This window comes from Ammospiza caudacuta, chromosome 8 (genome assembly GCF_027887145.1).
Source record: "Ammospiza caudacuta isolate bAmmCau1 chromosome 8, bAmmCau1.pri, whole genome shotgun sequence".
Classification (NCBI taxonomy): domain Eukaryota; kingdom Metazoa; phylum Chordata; class Aves; order Passeriformes; family Passerellidae; genus Ammospiza; species Ammospiza caudacuta.
In genome coordinates this window covers 24,651,606-24,657,605 of record NC_080600.1, presented here as the reverse complement: position 1 = coordinate 24,657,605, position 6,000 = coordinate 24,651,606, and positions in this window count along the sequence as shown.

Genomic DNA, 6,000 nt, shown 5'->3' with positions numbered 1-6,000 from the left:
TGAGCTACCAGTGCATGTGCAGCCTCACTGGATGAATGCCAAAACAATTTATGCTTAGAGGACTAAAAAATTCATGAAAAGAGGCATAACTGGGCTAAAATCCATAGTGTAAGTAGGTAGGAAAGATTATAGTCAAAATACTGGTATGTAATATATTGCTACTATTGTTTTTCACAAGTCTTGGACATTTGTGGGCTATTTCATACAGTACTACCAAGCAGTTCCCTGAGTTCCCTGGTAGTTTTGACTTTCACAGCTTGTGTGTAAAATAAACTTTGTATGTGTAAAATAAAAACATCTTATGATAAAGCCACATATACAAAGAAAACAATTCCCCAGTGGAAATCATTATCTAGTGAAAAGTGTATAGGGGAAATAAAATCACTGTATAGCAATCAAGAACAGACCGAAGGAAAAGTAAATACAATGAGTTTTTCTGGATACCTGCAATTTAAAAACCCTACAATAAAGGATACTGGTTTTTATACATACATATAAATATATAAATATATATTTCAAAAGTATTACACTACTTCCTATAAGATTAGAATTACTCTGTTTCACTGACTAAATGGCTGTGTCTTTTCCAAAATATTACTTTTTTGATACTGTATTATAAGTTCTGCCTGTGATATTTTTGCATTGCTCATTAAGAATATCAGGCCATTTTGTAAGTGTGGTTAAAGAGCAAAAAGATTCTTTACATTGCCAGCATAACATTATTACAGGGCTCATGAACTTGAGTGATCTGTAGTTTGAAGCTCCAATGCTTTATTTACAAGAGATAATGTGTCCAGAATTTGATTACTGTGTTTTATTTAAAACAGAATGTTCTCTGATTGTGCATATGGATGTGAAGTAAAACTATTAGCCTTAACTTTAACATTTGGGTATTTCATAGTGGTTATTATAGTACTGGTGAATTAGTCACCAGTCAATTTAAAAACGACAAAAAATTACTTGGTTGAAAAATTGTACTTGAATATCCTTGCATGCTGCTAAACAAGGATTTTTATTTCCCCCATGACTTTTTAAATCCTACTTTATTAAGCTAACCTTGAAAAATAACAGGTCCAAACTAGACTGGTGTGTGTGCGTATTACTCAAATGTTCTGGTGTGATATCCTGTATGAATGATCATTTAAGTACAGTACATTACTGTAGACTCTAAATCAATCTTTATAACACATCAGAAGAGTAGAAAACTAGGAATACAATAATTGGCATTGTAAGATATGTTAATAAAAGTCTACTGTCAATCTGTGTGTTCATGAAATTTTTTCTCTCTGGCCCAGTAATCCAAAATGACACTGAGTTCCACCCACTAGCCATGCAGTTACTTAAATGTTACAACTTTATGCATGCAAGCTTTGCATAGAGAGTAAACCTGGTACGTGTTTTAATTTATTGCTTACAGTCATGTATTTTGCAATAGTAATTTGGATTATTTTACTCATAACTATAGCACTTAAAGTAGTGCTTAAGTGTATTCCAGCTATTCCAGCATTGCTGCTGCAAACTGCTAAATTGGTGAGTTGAGAAACTACTTTTGGGAAAATGCTTGATCTTTTTTGTCAAATCTTATTCTTACACTTCAATTTGATGAATGTAATATTTATGTATTAAGTTTTTTCTTTTCTTTTGACCTTTGAGAGATTTAGTGGAACAGTCTTCTTTTGGCCTTGACCTTTGGATAACAGCATCTTTCCTTTTTCAGTGATGGCCTGAATTTTTTTATGAATATTTTCATCACCCTTGCAATAGGAATCTTGTGTAACTCACGGTATTTCACAAGGAAATTACATTTTTTCTTTTAAAAACAGGATCTTTTTCCACAGTATCCAACAAATGTTATTCTTTACTTCAGAATCCCTTGAGATCAGTTCACATTGTGTGCATAGCTGCCAGGGGAGACTTGAGTTTTGTGGTGATTTTGATATGATTTCTATCTAATTTTCATCTAACCTAAATTCTGCTGTCCTGTTTATCAGTTTCTTTTCTCAGAGGTGGGGGCAGTGATGAATGAAGCCTGGGTGACTATTAGCATAGATGAGAATGAAATTATGCTGTTTGCAAAGAAACCCACAGGAATGACCTGAGCCAATGTGTGGAGCTTCACAGTTCTAAATTACCAAGCACAGGAGATAAGGAAGTGCATGTAACCAGAGGAGGCTGGCTCTGTGTGACAATTTGTGTTGAGTTTGTTTTTGTTTGAGTGAGATTGCTCACTGCAGTCAGTGAGATCTGTACTGCTGGGCTGATGGATGTCTCCTTTTGTAGGGCACAGTGCCCAAAGCCCCTGCTTGCATGTTGTCTCAGATGGGCAGTAGTTCCCCTGCAAATTCTCTTACACTGAGAAGCTGCTGTGAGTTCTGCCTTGTAGCTTACCCTGCTGCTTCTCTGACTGCAATGTCTAATACATTTCCCATTATAGGATACCTTTGACTCATTACTGCTAAGTATTTTAATAATTTTGATTTAAAACAATTGTGCTGGACTTATTCCTCATAGAAGGATTTATTTTTTAATGTTATAACAAAACCAAGCAAGATAACCTTCAGAGATTAGAGCTCGAAAAAAAAAAAAAAAAAAAACAAACAAGTACTCTTCATGCCCAATACTGAGAAAAGTATAATGCAAATATTTACTGTCCCTACATTTTGGCCTTAAATCTGGTGACCAGATATGCACAGGTCACATTTGAATGTAGAACACAAGTGCATACTAAAGCACTTGCCAAATCAGAACAACATGTTCTCAGGGATTACTTGTAATACTGGCAAATACCTAAAGTAGATAATGAGCCTTTGTTTTTCAGGTGTCAAGGAATATACTTTGCACCTTGCAGTTGAAGCCACTAATACAGCTTGAAAAGTTACTTTGCTTCTGTTTCCTTGAAAGACTGGAGCTCTCCTTTCTTTCATGCCTTTGTTGTCTCCATGTTGTATATGAAACTTCTTTGTGTAGTACTGCACAACAAAAGAAGCCTAAACCAGCTGGAGAGCCCTCTACAACTGTACAGCAATACTTTGTGAATAAATTGCATTTTCTCAGGGTACTAGAGATAGCCAGGGGGTGTAGCTTGAAAGTTAGTTTGTAGAGAGACTGGCTGCTTTCATGCTGGTCATTTTAGATTTGTCACACATCAGCTTTGAAAATTTAAAATTTAACGTTGCATTTTTTCCAAGTATCTCCACAGGCCCTAAAAGAAACTGCCTTTGTTCTAGGATAATTTCCCATTGCTCTCTAGGGAGTTTAGTATGGAACTGGTGTTTTAATCTCAGCTCTGCAACAAGGTACTTGGTGACAATGCTGGTATAAACATACACATCGTATAAAGTACAGATATGTAGGTTTTGTTAAACGAAGATCTTCAGGACAGCTGAAGGGACTGTTAGGTATTGTTTCCTTTAGGTTCTCTAGCTGTCTGCTTTATCCTGCTTGTTTTGTCTCAACTTGTAAGCTCTTTTATCCAGCAGGAACACCTCCTGTTTGGATCAGTAAGTCCTGCTCTGTAATGTTAGATCAACTGGTATTTGAGCAAATCCAGGTAGCAGAGTCTGCCATCATCAATAAACATAAATGTGCACACAGGACCTAAGTGAGATATGGCCCTTTCATGTTCATGCTTTTTGCCTTTTTTCAAACTGCTGCCTTCAACCTCAAATATCCCTCCTCACACAGATATGTTGGCAGTAATCAAAATCAACAGGAAACTAAAATGGGGTTGTTTCCCATAGTCAGACGTGATTCTGGACAGAATAATACCTCTTCAATATCTCTATATCACCTTTTTTGTCCTGCCAAAAGCTGTTATCTCAAGAAATAAGTACTTTCTGAGAGTTAAAGAAGCTTATTGCCTTTCAATACTTAGTGCGTATTTGTATGACTAATACTCACAGCAGGTGACTGATGTAATTCAAATAACCTTCAGATACCTGGCTATTCAGAAATGGGTCACACTTCCACTTTCTCCCAACTTGGATTAGATATTTTTAGTTACATAACTTAACAGGAAGACTTCTTACAGAACATTTCCCTTATACAAGAATATTTTAAAAAATAAAATTAGCAGGATGCTATTTTAGCAACACTTAATTCACAGACTGGTGTTCTTTCTCTTTTAATCCTGGGCAGAATTAGGGACTATTCATCAGATTACTGCATGCAGTTTTACAATTCCAGTCTGTCTAAACAAACAGGTAAGAAATCCCCAGCAATCTGAAGCTAAGGTACTACAGCAGCAGTGCTCTTCTATGGGAGAATATTTCCAAGAATGCTGCAGTACACTTTTTCACTGTATATTGCAGAGCTGTGTTGCATCTTGTCCTCTGAAACATATGTCAAGAGACGTTATGTGTGTGAATAGCAAGGTGGTTCCCTAGCAACAATAAATAGAAGAAAGCTCAGCCCATTCAAGTGATTTACCTTTGTAAGTGTGTGGCAGCAAAGATGGATTTTGAATACTAAGGGAACTCATTAGCTGGAAGAAGAAAAGCAGCAAATAAAGAACTGTAGATACATCTTACCCAGCACTCCTATTGTGTACAGCATAATTGGGAATTTGCATAAGATATTCTTAATGTGAAATATCATCGCATTTTACTCTTTTCTCAGCAGCTTTTAATTTTCTGTACTAAAACGGGGTAAAATGTTGCCTGTGGGAAAATGTAAGGAGAAGGTACTTTGGTTATTTGGATAAATTCACCTTCCAACTTATTATTAATGTCCTGTGTGCTCAGACTGAGCATTGAGTGATACAGGACATTCAGTTGCTCAGATGTCCATCCACTAAGGGTAAATGCATAGATTTGAATGTAACAACAGGCACATGGTGTGACTCATGGGGATGGTCCATGCAGACCTAAGAGTTGGACTCTGTGGTCTTTGTGGGTCCCTCCCAAGCAGGATATTTTGTGATAATAAGTAAAAAATAATAATTAGCTATGAGATGTAATAGCACTCCCAGTTACACTACTGCTGCCTCTGTGAAGAAAGCTTCACAAAGCAAGAGTAAGGATTACTCTTGGGAGCATTACACTCCAGCTATGTAGAATAAAGAGTAATGTTATAGTATTTGGGTCATGTTACAGAATAGATTACAGAATCACTGAGTTGGAAGAGACCTTCAACATTATTGAGTCCCATGAATGTGCTAACATCTCAACTGAACTGTGGCACTGAGTGTACATCCGGTCTTTTTTTAAACACATCCAGGGATGGTGACTCCACCACCTACCCAGGCAGACCATTCCAGTACTTGATCACTCTGTGTAAAAAACATTTTCCTCACATCCAACCTGTATTTTCCTTGGTGCAGTTTAGGACTCCGTCCTCTTGTCCTGTCAGTTGCTGCCTGGAGAAAGAGACCAACTCCACCTTGTAGGGGGATAGAATATAAGAAAATCAAGATAGTCTAGAAAGTAATCTTACCCCTAAGGAGTTGCAGCTGGGCCAATTATCAAAGATTAGGAACAGGCCTGACTTTAACAGGCCACAGCTGTAAGCAATGAGAAGAAGAGTGCTATACAAGAGTGGGGTGGCTGTTGAGAAGGGAGCTGGAATCAGTTGGCTGCTTTGTGAAGAAGAGTGAGTGCCCTAAGGAGTTGCCCATGAAAAACACCAAGAAGGTATGAAACTTTTGATAAGGAGACAACAGTATGGAGCCCCTGCAATAAGATGACAACCCCACCTGACTACAACCACCTTTCAGGAAGTTGCAGAGAGTGATAAGGTCACCTCCGAGTCTCCTCCAGGCTAAGCAACCCTAGCTCCCCCAGTTGTTCCTCACAGGGCTTGTGGTACATGTTGCCAGCTAGACTCTGTGGCTATTGCTATCTAGAGTATTCAGTGGGTAGGCTCTTCTATGTGTATTTTTGTTGTTGACTGTAAAAAAGTCCTGTGAGTCACCTTCATCTGGAGTTTAGTCTGGAATGAATCCAGTATAATTCCAAGTCACTTTAGTTCAGCAATGCTATTTACATTTCACTGCTATCCCTA